At 37.5% G+C, this 19,008-nt stretch overlaps 1 protein-coding gene and 1 pseudogene across 2 annotated transcripts in view; both read right to left on the minus strand.

Annotated features, from left to right (window-relative positions):
- The window catches only part of HPSE2 (heparanase 2 (inactive)), an 841,015-nt gene that overhangs the window by 573,503 nt on the left and 248,504 nt on the right, over positions 1–19,008 (minus strand). The window lies entirely within an intron of this gene.
- LOC128582542 (40S ribosomal protein S4, X isoform-like) lies at positions 12,034–12,821 on the minus strand (annotated as a pseudogene). The gene has a single exon (XR_008379068.1). The product of XR_008379068.1 is annotated as a 40S ribosomal protein S4, X isoform-like (transcript).

The following is a 19,008-nucleotide window of genomic DNA, read 5'->3' on the forward strand; positions in this document are numbered from 1 at the left end:
CTACTAGGGTGCCCTGAGACTCTCCTGCCAGGCATAAAACTGTATATATTCTCCACCTGCAGTCCTGAACTCTCAGCATTACCCTCCACTCTCACTCTGAGGTCTGGAAGCCTGTCTCCCATGGAGTCCAGATTCTTGGGTATTTTCTCAGGAGGTGTGAACAGGGCATGGACTGCTGCTCGTCAGTGCTGATTCTGCAGCATGGGAATAGGGAGAAGATGGTTGGCTGAGAGGGAACCATACAGGAGTGGCGGTGCCCTGAGGCACAGAGCAGCAGCTTCGGGGAAAACAATAGGGCTCACACCCCTGGGAATATTCCGCAGTCACAGCCGCTGTCTCTCTGGGCAACCAGAGGAGGCCGGGTATCTTCTCTGGTGGCAGCCACTAGTGGAACAGATCGGTGACAGAAAGGTAGACCCCCTGAGTAAAGCATATGCCTGAGGCAGTACCGGCCTGGGCAGAGGGTGGGGACTAGAATACGCATGCCAAGAGCTGATAGATTCCCAGGGCAGGGCTGACCCAGAGGACCACTTTACTGAGCCTAAGACGCACCCATCCCTCGGGATCATTGCTTGAGACAAAGGCGGCCAGGTAGAGGCTGGAACTGACAGCTAAGTCTCAGCATAACTGGCCTGCCCCAACTCAAACAGCAGCCAAGAGTGGGGAGCGGAACAGACCGGGATGGAGTGGCACTTTCTGCAAACACCAACAGCATCTGATCCATAGGGGATATAGCTGGGACAGAAACAAATTCTGCAAATTTGTTCTGTTCTGTCAGCAACATCAATCAAGGGTGCATTAAACACCCAAGGTTGGCAGGCCTCACATCCCCCTGCCGGTTAGTAGCAGAGAGCAGTGGCCTGGCTAAGGAGACATAGATATCCCTGTGACTCACACAGGCGCAAACCCCTGGAGAATCTGCTCATTGGAGGGAACTGGGTCACAGCCCTGTGGGGTTATCAGTAACTGGGTGTGACAGAGGTGCAAGGTGGGGAAGGAGGCATCAACCTTCCCAGACTAATTTATCTGCTGGGTGGGTCCTTCTGACCTCACAGAGCACAGAAGCGAGTCATACTTGGCTACCAGCAGACCCCTGATATCTAGTTACTGGAGACCTTTTGTACTCTCCCACCTGAGACAGGGGCTGAATGAGACAATTGATTTGGACCTCTTGAACTGGGCCAATCACCTGAGAACTATACAAGTGGTACCCTGGGTGTGTGGTTGTGGGAAGGCTTGATTTTCCTTTTCCAATTGTCAGGCCTCACGTGAGGTTGTCAGGCCTCACGTCCGCCTGCTAGAGAGAGGCAGAGCGCAGCGGCCTGGCAGACTTCCTTGTGATTCAGGCAGGTGCAAACTCCTGGAATCCTGGTTCACTACAGGCAACTGGGTTAGCCAACTGCAGGGCTATCAGTGACTGGGTGTGAAGTGGTGCAAGGTGGGGAAGGAGGCATCAACCTTCCCAGACTGATCTATTGGCTGGGTGGCTCCTCCTGACTCCATACAGCACTGGAGCAAGCCACACCAGAGTAATCACCAGACCCTGTGATTCCAGTTCCCAGAGACCTCTTAAACTCTCTCACCCGAGATAGGTGCAGACTGAGACAATTGATTTGGACCTTTTGAACTGAACCAATCGCCTCAGGTCAAATCAGGTGTTGCACTGGGTGCATGGTAGGAAGGTTTGATTTTCCTTTTCCAATTGTTTACATGTGGTGGGCGGGGTGACTTAATTGCTTATATTTCTCCACAGCTGAGACTTCAATCCAGAATATCTGTTTCACTAGGGTGGAACAGAAACCAGCTGAAAACAACACAGACCCACTTAACCCCACCACACCAGACAGGGCCCAAGTTTTCCAGGACACAACACTGTACAGGCCCTCGACAAAGCCCCAGGGGAAAAAAATCAAAGGGAGTAAAACAACCATGGGACGGAATCAGCGGAAAAATGCTGGTAACATGAATAACCAGAATAGATCAACCCCCACCTGCAAGGAAAGATATAGCAGATGTAATTGAAGATCCCATTCATAAACAACTGGCAGAGATGTCAGAAATCGAATTCAGAATTTGGATTGCAGACAAGATTAATAAAGTGGAATTGGGAATTTGAGGAGAAATTCAAAAGTTGTCTCAAGAATTTAATGAATTTAAAGACAAAACCACCGAAGACTTAGAGACACTGAAGCAAAAATTTTCAGCCCTCAAAGATACGAAAAATACAGTAGAATCACTCAGCAACAGAACGGAGCAAGCAGAAGAAAGGATTTGTGACATTGAAGATAAAAGATTTGAACATTCCCAATCTCTTAAAGAGGAAGAGAAATGGAGAGCAAAAACGGATCATTCTCTCAGACAGCTCTAGGATAATTCGAAGAAAGCTAATATCCGAATCATTGGAGTTCCTAAAACAGATGAAGTGGCCTCGCTGGGCACAGAGGCCCTTCTGCATGAAATTATGAAAGAGAATTTTCGACACATGCCAAGAGAATCTGAAATTCAGATAGCGGACAGCTTCAGAACCCCAGCATGACTCAACCCCAATAAGACATCCCCCAGGCATATCATAATTAACTTCACTAAAGTTAATATGAAGGAGAAAATTCTCAAAGCTGCCGGGGGAAAGAAAACCATTACCTTCAAAGGGAAGAATATTAGAATGACTGAAAATCTCTCTGCTGAATCTTTCAAGCCAGAAGAGGGTGGTCATCGACTTTCAATCTCCTAAAGCAAAATAACTTTTAACCCAGGATCTTGTATCCAGCTAAACTGAGCTTCATTTATGATGGAGAAATTAAATACTTTAATGACATGCATATGTTGAAGAAATTTGCCATAACCAAACCAGCTCTTCAGGATATTCTCAGACCTATCCTCCATAATGACCAAACCAATCCTATACCACAAAAGTAAACTCACTCAGAACTTCAGATAAAACTCCAATTTCCACACTGGCAAAAGGATTAAAAATGTCCACTGGACTTTTCAAAAACTCAATACTCAAGATATCAACAGACTTATCAATATTCTCCATTAATGTGAACAGCTTAAACTGTCCTCTAAACAGGCATAGGTTACCCTGTTTACCCGAAAATAAGACAGTGTCTTATTTTAAGGTGTGCTCCCAAAGATGCGCTAGGTCTTATTTTCAGGGAATGTCTTATCTTTCCTGTAAGTAGGTCTTATTTTCGGAGGATGTCTTATTTTCGGGGGAACAGTGTAGCTGACTGGATACAAAAACTCAGGCCAGACATTTGCTGCATACAAGAGTCACAAGACAAATACAGACTCAGGGTGAAAGGATGGTCATCCATATTTCAGGAAATATGGTAATCAGAAAAAAGCAGGTGTTGCAATTTTATTTGCAGATACAATAGGCTTTAAACCAACAAAACTAAGGAAGGACAAGAATGGTCACTTCATATTTGTTAAGGGTAATAATGAATATGATGAGATTTCAATTATTAATATCTATGCACCCAACCAGAATGCAACTCAATTTATAAGAGAAACACTTAACAGACATGAGCAACTTTATTTCCTGCAGCTACATAATAGTCGGAGATTTCAACACTCCTTTGGCAGTGTTGGATCGATCCTCCTACAAGAACCTGAGCAAAGAAATTTTAGATTTAAACCTAACCATACAACATTTGGATTTAGCGGACATCTACAGAACATTTCATCCTAACAAAGCTAAATACACATACTTCTCATCAGCCTATGGACCTTACTCAAAAATCGATCACATCTTAGGTCACAAGTCTAACCTCAGTAAATTTAAAGGAATAGAAATTATTCCTTGCATCTGCTAGGAACATCATGGAATAAAGTTGAGCTCAGTAACAACAGGAATCTGCATACTCATACAAAAACATGGAAGTTAAATAACCATATGCTGAATGATAGCTGGGTCAGAGTTGAGGTTAAGAAGGAAATTGCCAAATTTTTTGAACAAAACCACAATGAAGAAACAAATCATCAGAACCTCTGGGATACTGCAAAGGCAGTCCTACGAGGGAAATTTATAGCACTGAAAGCCTTCCTCAAGAGTACAGAAAGAGAGGTAGTTAATAATTTAATGGGACATCTCAAGCAATTGGAAAAGGAAAAACATTCCAAACCAAAACCCAGTAGAAGAAAAGAAATAACAAAAATTAGAGCAGAATTAAATGAAATTGAAAACAAAAAACATATACAACAGATCAGTAAATCAAAATGTTGGCTTTTTGAAAAGGTCAATAAAATAGATAAAACTTTGCCTAACCTAACCAGGAAAAAAAGACTAAAATCTCTAATCTCATCAATAAGAAACAACAAAGACAAAATAACAACAGACTCCCCAGAAATTCAAAAAATCCTTAATGAATGTTACAAGAAACTTTATTTTCAGAAATAGAAAATCTGAAGGAAATTGACCAATACTTAGAAGCACGTCACCTTCCAAGACTTAGCCAGAATCAAGTGGAAATGTTGAACAGGCCCATAGCAAGTTTGGAAATAACATCAACCATATGAAACCTCCCTAAAAACAAAAGCCCGGGACCAGATGGCTTCATGTCAGAATTCTTCCAAGCCTTTAAAGAGGAATTAGTACCTATATTACTAAACCTGTTCCAAAAGGTGGAAAAAGAAGGAAGACTACCCAACACGTTCTATGAAGCAAACATCACCGTGATCCCCAAACCAGGAAAAGACCCAAGAAGAAAAGAAAATTATAGACCAATATCACAAATGAATATAGAGGCAAAAATATTCAACAAGATCCTAACAAACAGAATCCAGCAACACATCAAACAAATTATACATCATGACCAAGTTGGTTTTATCCCAGGGTCTCAAGGATGGTTCAATATACGTAAATCTATAAATGTAATCCAGCACATAAACAAATGAAAAAACAAAGACCATATGATTCTCTCAATCGATGCAGAAAAATAATATTTGATTTTTTTGATAATATCCAGCATCCCTTCATGATCAGAACACTTAAGAAACTCGGTATAGAAGGGACATTTCTTAAACTGATAGAGACCATCTACAGAAAACACACAGCCAATATCATATTGAATGGAGTTAAACTGGAATCATTTCCACTCAAATCAGGAATGAGACAAGGCTGCCCATTGTCTCCATTGCTTTTTAACATTTTAATGCAAGTTTTAGCCACCACAATTAGGGAAGAAAAGGCAATCAAGGGTATCCATATAGGGTCAGAAGAGATCAAACTTTTGCTCTTTGCAGATGATATGATTGTATATCTGGAAAACACTAGGGACTCTACTACAAAAGTCTTAGAAGTGATCAAGGAATATAGCAGGTCTCAGGTTACGAAATCAACATTAATAAATCGCTAGCCTTTATATATACCAACAATAGTCGAGTTGAAAAAACTATTAAGGATTCTATCCCATTCACAGTAGTGTCAAAGAAGATGAAATATTTGGGAATTTATCTAAGAAAGGACGTGAAAGATTTCTATAAAGAGAACTATGAAACTCTAAGAAAAGAAATAGCTGAAAATGTTAACAAATGGAAAAACATACTATGCTCATGGCTGGGAAGAATCAACATTGTTAAAATGTCCATACCACCCAAAGCAATATATAATTTCAAAGCAATCCCTATTAAAGCTCCACGGTCATACTTTAAAGATCTTGAAAAAACAATACTTCATTTTATATGGAATCACAAAAAACTTCAAATAGCCAAGACAGTACTCAGAAATAAAAACAAAGCAGGAGGAATTATGGTACCAGACCTCACACTATACTACAAATCGACAGTGATCAAAACAGCATGGTATTGGCACAAAAACAGAGAAGTAGATATCTGGAACAGAATAGAGAACCAAGAGATGAATTCACCTACTTACCGTTATTTAATCTTTGACAAGCCAATTAAAAACATTCAGTGGGGAAAAGATTCCCTATTTAACAAATGGTGCTGGGAGAAGTTGCTGGCAACTTGCAGAAGACTGAAACTGGACCCAAACCTTTCTCCATTAAGGAAGATAGACTCTCACTGGATTAAAGATTTAAACTTAAGTCATGAAAATATAAAAATACTAGAGGAGAGTGCAGAAAAAACCCTTGAAGAAATTAGTCTGGGTGAGTATTTTATAAGGAGGATCCCCCAGGTAATTGAAGCAGCTTCAAAAATACACTACTGGGACTTGATCAAACTAAAAAGCTTCTGCACAGCCAAGAACACAGTAAGTAAAGCTAGCAAACAGCCCTCAGAATGGGAGAAGATATTTCCAGGTTATGTCTCCAACAACGGTTTAATAACCAGAATCCTCAGAGAATTCAAACGCATTAGCAAGAATAGAACAAGGGATCCCATTGCAGACTGGGCAAGGAATTTGAAGAGAAACTTCTCAGAAGAAGACAGGTGTGCGGCCTTTAGACATATGAAAAAATGCTCATCATCTTTAATCATCAGAGAAATGCAAATCAAAACTAGTTTGAGATATCATCTGAGTCCAGTGCGACTAGCCTATATCACAAAATCCCAAGACCAGAGATGTTGGGGTGGATGTGGAGAAAATGGAACACTTTTGCACTGCTGGTGGGAATGCAAATTAATACATTCCTTTTAGAAAGACATATGGAGAACACTTAGAGATCTAAAAATAGACCTGCCATTCAATCCTGTAATCCCTCTACTGGGCATATACCCAGAAGACCAAAAATCACATCATAACAAAGATATTTGTACCAGAATGTTTATTGCGGCCCTATTCATAATTGCTAAGTCATGGAAAAAGCCCAAGTGCCCATCGATCCACGAATGGATTAATAAATTGTGGTATATGTACACCATGGAATATTATGCAGCGTTAAAGAAAGATGGAGACTTTACCTCTTTCATGTTTACATGGATGGAGCTGGAACATATTCTTCTTAGTAAAGTATCTCAAGAATGGAAGAAAAACTACCCAATGTACTCAGCCCTACTATGAAACTAATTTAGGGTTTTCACATGAAAGCTATAACCCAGTTACAATCTAAGAATTGGGGGAAGGGAGAAAGGGAGGGGAGGGTGTGGGGAGGTGGGTAGAGGGAAGGAGATTGGTGGGATTACACCAGTGGTGCATCTTACATGGGTATATGTGAAACTTGGTAAATGCGTAATGTAAGTGTCTTGGCACAGTAACTAAGAGAATGCCAGGAAGGCTATGTTAACCAGTGTGATGAAAGTGTGTCAAACAGTCTGTGAAGCAAGTGAATGATGCCCCATGATCATATCAATGTACACAGCTATGATTTAATAAAAAAAAGAATTTAACATATTCAAAGAGAAAAATCAAACATTTTGACACATTGAGACAAGAATTTGCTCAAAGATATGAAAAATACAGTAGAATCCCTCAGTAACAGAATGAAGCAAGCAGAAGAAAGGATTTCTGACATTGAAGATGAAGCTTTTGAACACTCCCAAACTCTCAAAGAGGAAAATAAATGGAGAGCAAAAATAGATCATTCTCTCAGAGAGCTCTGGGATAATTCAAGGATGACTAATATTCGCCCCATAGGAATCCCTGAAGGCAATGAAGTGGCTTTAAAAGGCACAGAGGCTCTTTTCATGAAAATATGAAAGAGAACTTTCCAGATATGCCAAGAGATTCTCAAATTCAGATCACAGACACTTTCAGAAACCCAGCATGACTCAGCCTGAATAAGACATCTCCCAGGCATGTCATAATTAAATTCACTAAAGTTAATATGATGGAGAAAATTCTGAAAGCATCGAGGTGTAAGAAATCCATAACCTATAAGGGGAAGAATATTAGAATGATTGCAGATCTCTCTGTTAAAACCTTTCAAGCCAGAAGAGGGTTGTCATCAACTTTTAATCTCCTAAAACAAAATAACTTTGAACCCAGGATCCTGTATCCAGCTAAACTGAATTTCATTTATTATGGAGAAATTAAATACTTTAATGATATTCACATGTTCAAGAAATTTGCCATCACTAAACCAGCTCACCAGGATATTCTCAGACCTATCCTCCATAAGAACCAGCGCAATCCTCCACCACAAAAGTAAACTCACTCAGAAACTTTTGATCAAACTCTAACTTCCACAGTGGCGAAAGGATTAAAAACGTTCACTGGATTTTCAAAAACTCAATACCCAAAATACGCCCAAGCTTATCAATATTCTCAATTAATGTGAATGGCTTAAACTGTCCTCTAAAGAAGCACGGGTTGTCTGACTGGATATAAAAACTCAGGCAAGATACCTGCTGCATACAAGAATCTCATATTACCTTAAAAGATAAATATGAACTCAGGGTGAAGGGATGGTCATCTATATTTCCAGCTAATGGAAATCAGAAAAATCAGGTGTTGCAATTCTATCTGCAGATACAATAGGCTTTAAACCAACAAAAGTAAGGAAGGATAAGAATGGTCACTTCATATTTGTTAAGGGTAATACACAATATAATGAGATTTCAATTATTAATATTTATGCACCCAACCAATATGCATCTCAATTTATCAGAACTCTAACATAAGCAACTTGATTTCCTCCAGCGCCATAATAGTCGGAGATTTTAACACTCCTTTGGCAGTGTTGGATATAGCCTCCAATAAGAAGCTGAGCAAAGAAATTTTAGATTTAAACTTAAGCATTCGCCATTAACAGACATCTACAGAACATTTCATCCCCAAAAAACTGAATACACACATTCTTCTCTTCAGCCCATGGAACATACTCCAAAATCGATCACTTCTTAGGTCACAAGTCTAACCTCAGTAAATTTAAAGAAGTAGAAATTATTTCTTGCATCTTCTCGCACCATCATGGAATAAAACTCAGTAACAACAGGATTCTGCATAGTCATACATAAACATGGAAGCTTAGTAACCTTATGCCAAATGATAGCTGGGTCCGGGACGAGATTAAGAAGGAAATTACCAAATTTTTGGAGCAAAATGATAATGAAGACATGAATTATCAGAACCTCTGGGATATGGCAAAGGCAGTCCTAACAGGGAAATTTATAGCACTGCAAACCTTCCTCAAGAGAACGGAAAGAGAGGAAGTTAGCAACTTAATGGGATATCACATGCAACTGCAAAAGGAAGAACATTCCAATCCCAAACCCAGCAGAAGAAAAGAAATAACCAACATTAGAGCAGAATTAAATGAAATTGAAAACACAAGGATTATACAACAGATCAGTAAGTCAAAAAGTTGGTTTCTTCAAAAGGTCAATAAAATAGGTAAACCTTTGGCTAACCTAACAAGGAAAAAAAGAGCAAAATCTCTAATTTCATCAATCAGAAATGACAAAGACGAAATAACAACAGACTCCTCAGAAATTCAAAAAATCCTTAATGAATATTACAAGAAACTTTATTCTCAGAAATATGAAAATCTTAAGGAAATTGACCAATACTTGGAAGCACGCCACGTTCCAAGACTTGCCAGAATGAAGTGGAAATGTTCAACAGGCCTATATCAAGTTCTGAAATTACATCAACTATACAAAATCTCCCCAAAATAAAAGCCTGGGACCAGATAGCTTCACATCAGAATTCTACCACACCTTTAAAGAGGAACTAGTATATTACTCAACCTTTTCCAAAATATAGAAAAAGAAGGAATACTACCCAACACATTCTATGAAGCAAATATCACGTTGATCTCCATACCAGGAAAAGACCCAACAAGAAAAGAAAATTATAGACCAATATCACTAATGAATATTGATAGAAAAATATTCAACAAGATCCTAACAAACAAAATCCAGCAACACATCAAACAAATTATACAGCATGACCAAGTGGGTTTTATCCCAGGGTCTCAAGGCTGGTTCAATATATGTAAATCTATAAATATAAGTCATCACATAAACAAATTAAAAAACAAAGAACATATGATTCTCTTAATTGATGCAGAAAAAGCTTTTGATAATATCCAGCTTCCCTTCTAGATCAGAATACTCAAGAAAATTGGTATGGAAGGGACATTTCTTAAACTGATAGACGCCATCTACAGCAAACCCACAGCCAATATCGTATTGAATGGAGTTAACTTGAAATCATTTCCACTCAGATCAGGAACTAGGCAAGGTTGCTCATTGTCTCCACTGCTCTTTAACATTGTAATGGAAGTTTTAGCCATTGCAATTAGGGGGAAAAAAATGCAATCAAGTGTATCCATATAGGGTCAGAAGAGATTAAACTTTCACTCTTTGCAGATTATATGATTGTATATCTTGAAAACACCAGGGATTCTACCACAAAACTCTGAGAAGTGATCAAGGAATATAGCAGCATCTCAGGTTACAAAATAACTCATAAATCTGTACCCTTTATATATACTGACAACAGTCAAGCTGAAAATATAGTCAAGACTCTACTCTGTTCACAGTAGTGTCAAAGAAGATGAAATATTTGGGAGTTTATCTAACAAACAATGTGAAATATCTCTATAAAGAGAACTCTGAAACTCTAAGAAAAGAAATAGCTGAAGATGTTAACAAATGGAAAAACATACCATGCTCATCACTGGGAAGAATCAACATTGTTAAAATGTCCATACTACCCAAAGCAATATATAATTTTAATGCAATCCCTATTAAAGCTCCACTGTCATACTTTAAACATCTCAAAAAAATAATACTTCATTTTGTATGTAATCAGAAAACTCAAATAGCCAAGGCATTACTCAGAAATAAAAACAAAGCAGGAAGAATCACGCTACCAGACCTCAGACTACACTATAAATCGATAGCGATCAAAACAGCATGGTACTGGCACAAAGACAGAGAGGTAGATGTACGGAACAGAATAGAGAATCAAGAGATGAACCCAGTTACCTACCATTATTTGATCTTTGACAAGCCAATTAAAAACACTCAGTGGGGAAAAAAATTCCCTATTTAACAAATGTTGCTAGGTGAATTGGCTGGCGACCTGTAGAAGACTGAAACTGGACCCACACCTTTCACCATTAACTAAGATAGACTCTCACTGGATTAAAGATTTAAACTTAAGACATGAAACTATAAAAATACTAGAAGAAAGTGCAGGGAAAACTCTTGAAGAAATTGGCCTGGGTGAATACTTTATGAGGAAGACCCACCCTGGGCAATTGAAGCAATACCAAAAATACATTACTCAGACCTAATCAAACTAAAAAGCTTCTGCGCAGTTAAGAATAGATTACGTAAAGCAAGCAAACAGCCCTCAGAATGGGAGAAGATATTTGCAGGTTATGTCTCTGACAAAGGTTTAATAACCAGAATCCACAGAGAACTCAAATGTATTAGCAAGAAAAGAACAAGTGATCCCATCTCAGGGTGGGCGAGGGATTTGAAGAGAAACTTCTCTGAAGAAGACAGGCACATGGCCTACAGACACATGAAAAAATGCTCAGCACCCTTAATCATCAGAGAAATGCAAATCAAAACTACTTTGAGATATCATCTAACTCCAGTAAGATTTCGCCCATATCACAAAATCCCAAAACCAGAGATGTTGGCATGAATGTGGAGAAAAGGGAACACTTCTACACTGCTGGTGGGAATGCAAACTAATACGTTCCTTTTGGAAAGATGTTTGGAGAACACAGAGATCTAAAAATAGACCTGCCATTTGATCCTACAATTCCTCTACTATGTATATATTCAGAAGACCAAAAATCACTTTATAACAAAGATATTTGTACCTGAATGTTTATTGAAGCCCAATTCATAATTGCTAAATTATGGAAGAAGCCCAAGTTCCATCGACCCACGAATGGATTAATAAATTGTGGTGTATGTACGCCATGGAATATTATGCAGCCTTAAAGAAAGATGGAGACCTCACCTCTTTCATGTTTACATGGATGGAGCTGGAACATATTCTTCTTAGCAAAGTATCTCAAGAATGGAAGAAAAAGTATCCAAAGTACTCAGCCCTACTATGAAACTAATTCATTGCTTTCTTTCTTTTTTTTTTTTCATGCTGTATTATCTTTAATTAAGCACAAAGACCTTTTAAAACTTGTCACCAAGTGTAAAGACCATTCACCGACTGCTCTGTTTGGCTGCCAGTCTCTTGTCCCTCTCTTCAACAATGGTGAGGCAGATACCTTTTCCTTGGGGAAGAGAAATCCATGGTGTGTTACCTTTGCCAATAACAAAAATGTTGGAGAGGCAAGTGGCAAAGCTGTTGCCATTGGCATCTTTCACATGAACTACATCAAAAGACCCAGGATGTCTTTCTCTGTTGGTGATCACACGAATTCTCAGGTTAGCACCGCCAGTCACCATACACAGGTTACCTGTGTCAAACTTGATGAAATCAGTAATCTTGCCAGTCTCCAGATCAATCTGAATGGTGTCATTCACCTTGATGAGGGGATCGGGATAGCGGATGGTACGAGCATCATGGGTCACCAGATGAGGGATTCCTTTTGTGCCCACAAAGATTTTTCTCACTTTGCGTATCTTGTACTTGGCCTCTTCAGGTGTAATATGATGAACAGCAAAATGGCCCTTCATTTCATAAACCAGACAGAAATTCTCTCCAGTCTTGTCAATGCTAATAACATCCATAAAACCAGCAGGATAGGTTATATCAGTTCTGACCTTGCCATCAATCTTAATGAAGTGCTGCATACAAATCTTCTTTACTTCATCTCCTGTCAGGGCATACTTAAGCCTGTTCCTCAGGAAAATGATGAGGAAGACACTCTGTCAGCTTGTGGGGACCAGTGCATGGACGAGGAGCAAACAGGCTGGTCAATTTCTCCAGCATCCAATGCTTTGGAGCTGCTACCCGCTTCAGATGCTTCTTGGGACCACGAGCCATGGCTGCGCTAGGCATGCAAAGAGGATCACTGCCTTCAGGTTCACGAGAAAATTAGCTAATTCATTGCTTTCATATGAAAGCTATAACCCAATTATAACCAAGAATATGGGGAAAGGGAGGGGACGGGAGGGAGGACGATGGGTGGAGGGAGGATAATTGGTGGGACCACAACTATGGTGCATCTTACAAGGGTACATGTGAAACATACTAAATGTAGAATATAAATGTCTTAATACAATAACTAAGAAAATGCCAGGAAGGCTATGTGAACCAGTTTGATGAAAATATTTCAAATTGTATATAAAACCAGTGCATGGTGACCCCATGATCACATTAATGTACACAGCTATAATTTAATTTTAAAAATCTAAAATAACAATAATAATAATAAAATAAAATTGAAAAAAACAATAATAACCCTAACCTCTTCTCAAAAGAAGATAGACAAATGGCCACTAAACACATGAAAAAATGCTCAACATTATTAATTATCAGGAAAATGCAAATTAAAATCACATGAGATAGATACCACCTTACTTCTGCCAGAATGGCCATTACTAAAAAGTCAAAAACAATAGATGCTAGCAAAGTTATGGTAAAAAAAAAAAAAAAACTTATACACTGTTGGTGGGAATGTAGACTGTACCACCACTAAAGAAAGTAGTATAGAAATTTCTCAAAGAGCTGAAAGTAGACTACCATGCCATCAAGCAATGCTACTACCCAAAGGAAAGGAAGTCATTTTATTAAAAAGTTACCTATATCCCTATTTTTATGATAGCATGATTCATAAGGAATCTACCTAAGTGCCCATCAACTGGTGAATAGATAAATAAAATGTGATATATATACACACACACCACCATGGAGTACTACTCAGCCATAAAGGGAATGAAATAATGTCTTTCGCAGCAAAATAGATGGAAACGGAGGCCATTATCCTAAGTGAATGGAAGGAATATTCCATTATCTCAGGAATGGAAAAACAGATACCATATGTTTTGACTTATAGGTGAAAACTAAACAAAGGATATATATAGTCCTAAAGAGTAGTAATGGACGTTGGAAACTAAGAAAGGAGGAGGGTGGGAGGGGGATGAAGGATAAAAATCTACCTATCGAGTACAATGTACACTATTCTAGTAACAGATACAATTCAGCATAATACAATTTATGTATTATCCTGACTTCAGCATAATACAATTTATCCCCACAACAAAAACACTTGTACCCCCTAAATTTTTTGAAATAAAAATAAATAAATGCTTTACGTCCACAGCTATTTTAGTTTCTTCCTTACTACTCTTTTTTTAAAAGTCAATCCTATCCTCACATTCATAATTTCTTTCCTGTTTTCCTAATACCACCTTAACCCTAACATTTGAGTCTTGACTTAAAGCAGAACCTTCCTTACTGTCTTCCTTTCCTCAAACAATCCACTTGATTAATTCTAACTTCACACTAATCACACTCATTTTAAATCATGTTTTCAAATTATCACTGTGAGAAAATAGTTCACGATTTTTTCAAAAAATTAGATTTTATTTCATTTTGTTTATTGTACATTTTAAAATATTCTTTAGAGGAAAAAAGTTGGGCCTTCATCAGAAATTTAAGTAGATGTAAAAGATCATTCAGAAAAAGAATAATGACTACTGATTTGAATAGTGTCATCAAAAGTTCTCTTTCAACTGCTATGGAATTTACATAGAATCATATGTATAGTTGGCTCAGTTTTGAGCTAAAGTCACTGAACATTTTCTAACTAAAGGTAAAGGAAATGAGTTTCTATTTTTTCTTGTGAAGAAAGAATAAAGGAAAGTCAATAATCAAGAGAAAAAAACCTTTGAGCACCTAAAAAGTGATGTGGCTTTCCACTGTCAAAGTTTCCAGTAACAACCAAGCAGAGTTCCAGATAAAGTTAACTATAATAAAAAAAAAAATTCATTGTGCATTCTGGATTAGACTATAATTCTAAAAAAGCAACCAACTAAGGATAGGGAAACTAGTCAGCATGGAAAACTAGTGCTTAAAGTTCTAGTCCATTCCATCTTAATCCAAAGTATATCTCTCTTACCTATGTACCCTAATACGATGAATACTGTCATACTTTAATAGTTAAGGGAAAACATCTAAGTTCAGAGTCTGGATTTTTTGGGTTATCTCTTGAATTACTTGCTTTCAAGAAAACATGCAGAACAACTGTTGAAAGACTAGAGTTTGAGAAACACTCCATTGGGTAATCTCAAGGTAAGTCATTCAAATTCTTTGGGATGTGTTTCCACTCAACATAACCAGTATTTACTAACTACTACTAATTGCCAGGCAATGTAATAAGAAATGGTCCTTGTCATGAAAGCACTTCTAGTATCACGGTCATAGCCTGAACAAGTTTGAGGTCAAATATGTTTTCCAGGTCTAAAATGAAAGTTAAAGTCTATTTATTGTGTTTCAAAATAAGCAAGCTTATTTTCTGGACCTTTAGCAACAGGCAACACCCAATGATCTAGTGTCTCCAAACCCCTCCCTGACCATTCCAGGTTTCAAGCACCTCTTTCGTCTTATCAGTTCCATATACACATTCCTAAAGCCACATAGCACTGATGGCTTTCCACTCATGTAGAAATGAATCAATAGCATCTATATCTTTATTTTGTCTTCCCAATAAGATTTTAGTTTTCTTAAAGATAGAAACAAAATGTTATTGCACATTCCTAAATACAAGATAAACTCACATGTAGGGTAAAGTTACTTTTAAAAAAGAAATGTTTAAAGTGACAAAAATACGTTTTGCTGAATAAAATATTGTACTGTTCCCTGGAGCTTTTCGAAACTAGAATAGTCCCTTTCCCCTTTAGCTTTCTGCCTTCTTTAAGACTGACTCTATAATTTAAATAGTTGTTTTTTCAGAGTAACCAGTTTGAGTTTTTTTATAGAACTTCTTAGTAATAGCTCTCTAAAAGGGCCAAAATAAGACATTTTAAAATAGAAAATGTTAATGTATTCCAGAACACAGGCATGAGATTACGTTGCTGCCAATCATTTACTGAGAGCTACAGGAAAGTTGAAGTAATGAGGATTTTATTTTCAAGCCACATCCCAGCCTCTGGGTTAAATCACTGGAGCACAATAGGACGCAATTTGATTCAATAGATTTTCATTAAGCACCTACTATGTACAATGCATTGTGCTAGAATAAAAAAGAACAAGAAAAGGTTTGAGTCAAAGATCCCATTGGGCAAGAAAGTATACACAAGGAAAAGTAGAATGATGCCTATAAAAGAGCCACAAAGTGCTTAAGGAAAAAGTAACATCTTTCCTCCCTACAGGTATTCTTAATAATAGCTATGTGTAGAGTAAATTAAAATGTGATATGGAAATCAAACTTCATTTGGTACTATCTGAAAGCATGGGGTTTGAAATTACACAGCACTTGGTTCCAATTCTGGCTATACTTCTTCACAGCTGTTCAACCTTGGATAAATTATTTAACTTCTCTGAGTTTCATTTCACAATAGAGATAATAATTGTGCTGGGAATCACTACAATTAACCAATATCTAGTTTCTATTTCTGGGTATATAGAAGAATTGTACTTTTTACTCCCTTCTTTTGTCTCGAAATATTTGTTGTATTGAATTAGAGCCATGGTCTATCTATCCAGTCATTCATCAGTGAATATTTGACTGTAAAATTGCCTAAATAATGTGATCAGTGCTAAAATAGAGGAAATTTCAAGCAACACAGAGCAGGGAGTAACTAACTGGCTGGAAATGTTGGGTAAGGCTTGGGCATCTGAGTAAGAAAGAACTACATATTAAAAAACATAAACAGGATAGCCGGGCATTGTGGCGGGTAGTCCCAGCTGCTCAGGAGGCTGAGGCAGGAGAATCGCATAAGCCCAGAAGCTTGGAGGTTCCTGTGAGCCGTATGACGTCATGGCACTCTACCAAGGGCAGTAAAGTGAGACTCTGTCTCTACAAAAAAAAAAAAAAACATAAATAGGAAATTTCTGGGAAGGACAAATTACTCATAAATAGAGAATGTCCTAAAATTTAACAATGGAATTTGTTAAAATTGAACATAGCTGTCTCTCCTCAGATATCAATTTCAAATTTTAAATTTTTGAATATATTTTTATTTTTACCTCTGCATTTAATAAGTTCCTAAAGTTATATAAAAGAGTTTTTGTTTACTTTTATTTAAGCTTCCCTTTAACTTCAGTTATGGTCCTCTTATGCTACAAAATGGAGATACAGCAACTAAGACTAAATTCATGTTATCCATAGTCTGGATGCTTATATGCATTCGTTACTTTTCCTCTCAGCTCCATGTTTCACTTCCAATCTGCACAATCTGTTTCTCAACAATATCTCTATCACCATCATTCCTCCTCCTCACTCTGTATCATTTTAGTTGACCTTTCTGATTCCATCACTTTGAGATATAGTGAACAAATCATACATGGTGAGATAGATAGAAGGCCACTAGTTTTATATAAGGATAAAATAGTGTTTTCCTGAGAATTATCAATATACTCCTTTTGTCATAGCAATAATATCAGAAAGAATATTTCATAGCTTTTCATTTTCCATGTTGTAGTCTCATTGAACCCCACTGATTATATTTCTAACTTCTAAAATAATGTATAAATTAGGCATGCAGGCTCTAGAGTCAGACTGCTTGCATTTAAATCCTGAATGCACCATTTAGAACTATAATTTGAACAAATCATTAACCTTCTTTAAAATTTTGGTTTCTTTACTTTTAAATGTTGATTATAATAATCTCACTTCGTAGGACTGATAATACCTACAAAGCAATAAGCAAAGGTCTGCTACTTAGTAAGCACCAGACAAGTATTAGCAATTAGCACTGCTACCATTATTACTATTGTTACTGTATTATTAGGTCTATTCCTGATACATTCTCCTGCAGGTTTTTATTTAAATGTTCAAACAAACTTAGTTCAGTCTACCTCTTTGAAGAAGTCACTACATATTCTTCCACCTAGATTAATTTTTTAAATGCTAAATCTGAGTTTTCTTTCTGATCAATATGAACTCTAATATTATACTTCTCCCTTAAGTATTTGCTTATGCTTATCAAAAAACATCATTAAAAAAATAAATACACAAGCCACAGACTGAGAAAAAATATTCATAACACATATATCTGACAACTGACTTATATCCAGAATAAATAAGAAATTCTTTTTCTTTTTTTGTAGAGACAGAGTCTCAGTTTACTGTCCTCGGTAGAGTGCCGTGGCGTCACATGGCTCACAGCAACTTCCAGCTCTTGGGCTTATGTGATTCTCTTGCCTCAGCCTCCCGAGCAGCTGGGACTACAGGCACCTGCCACAACGCCCAGCTATTTTTTTGTTGCAGTTTGGCCGGGACTGGGTTTGAATCCACCACCCTCAGTATATGGGGCCGGCACCCTACTCACTGAGCCATAGGCGCCACCTGTAAATAAGAAATTCTTAAAAATCAGTACTTAAAAAGAAAATTACCCCTCTCAAAACAAAACAGAACAAAACCAGGAAAGAAACATGGACAGACACTTTAAAAAAGAAAATCTGCAAATGGCTAAGGAGCACATGAAAAGATGATCATCATTAGTCACTAAGAACATACAAATTTAAACCACAATGAAATTGAATGCAACACGGTGTCCTGGTTTGAATCCTGGAACAACAACAGCAAAAAGACATTAGTGGAAAACTGAAAAAAATTAAAATAAAATATGTAGATTACTTAATATGTATAATATAACAATGTTAATTTCTTAGTTTTTATCAATTTGTCAACGTTTTAGTTTTGATCACTGTAAGGTGTTAAGATTAGGGGATGCTAGAGTGAAATGTTTAGGGGAACTTACAACTCTTTTGTAAACCCAAACTTATTTGAAAATAAAAAGTTAAAAAAAAAACAAAACAATGAAATACCACTACACCCACTAGAATTAGTTTTTAAAAAAAAAAAATTAATGTGGGTGGCACCTGTGGTTCAAAGGAGTAGGGCACTGGCCCCATGTACCGGAAGTGGCAGGTTCAAACCAAAAACTCAAAAAAAAAAAAAAAATTAACGTTTAAGGGGATGTGGAGCAACCAAAACTCACATACATGGCTGATAAGAGTGTAAAATGGGGTGGGGGAGGGGAGGTTGAAAAAAAAAAAAAGAGGGT

Source organism: Nycticebus coucang, chromosome 3 (genome assembly GCF_027406575.1).
Source record: "Nycticebus coucang isolate mNycCou1 chromosome 3, mNycCou1.pri, whole genome shotgun sequence".
NCBI lineage: Eukaryota > Metazoa > Chordata > Mammalia > Primates > Lorisidae > Nycticebus > Nycticebus coucang.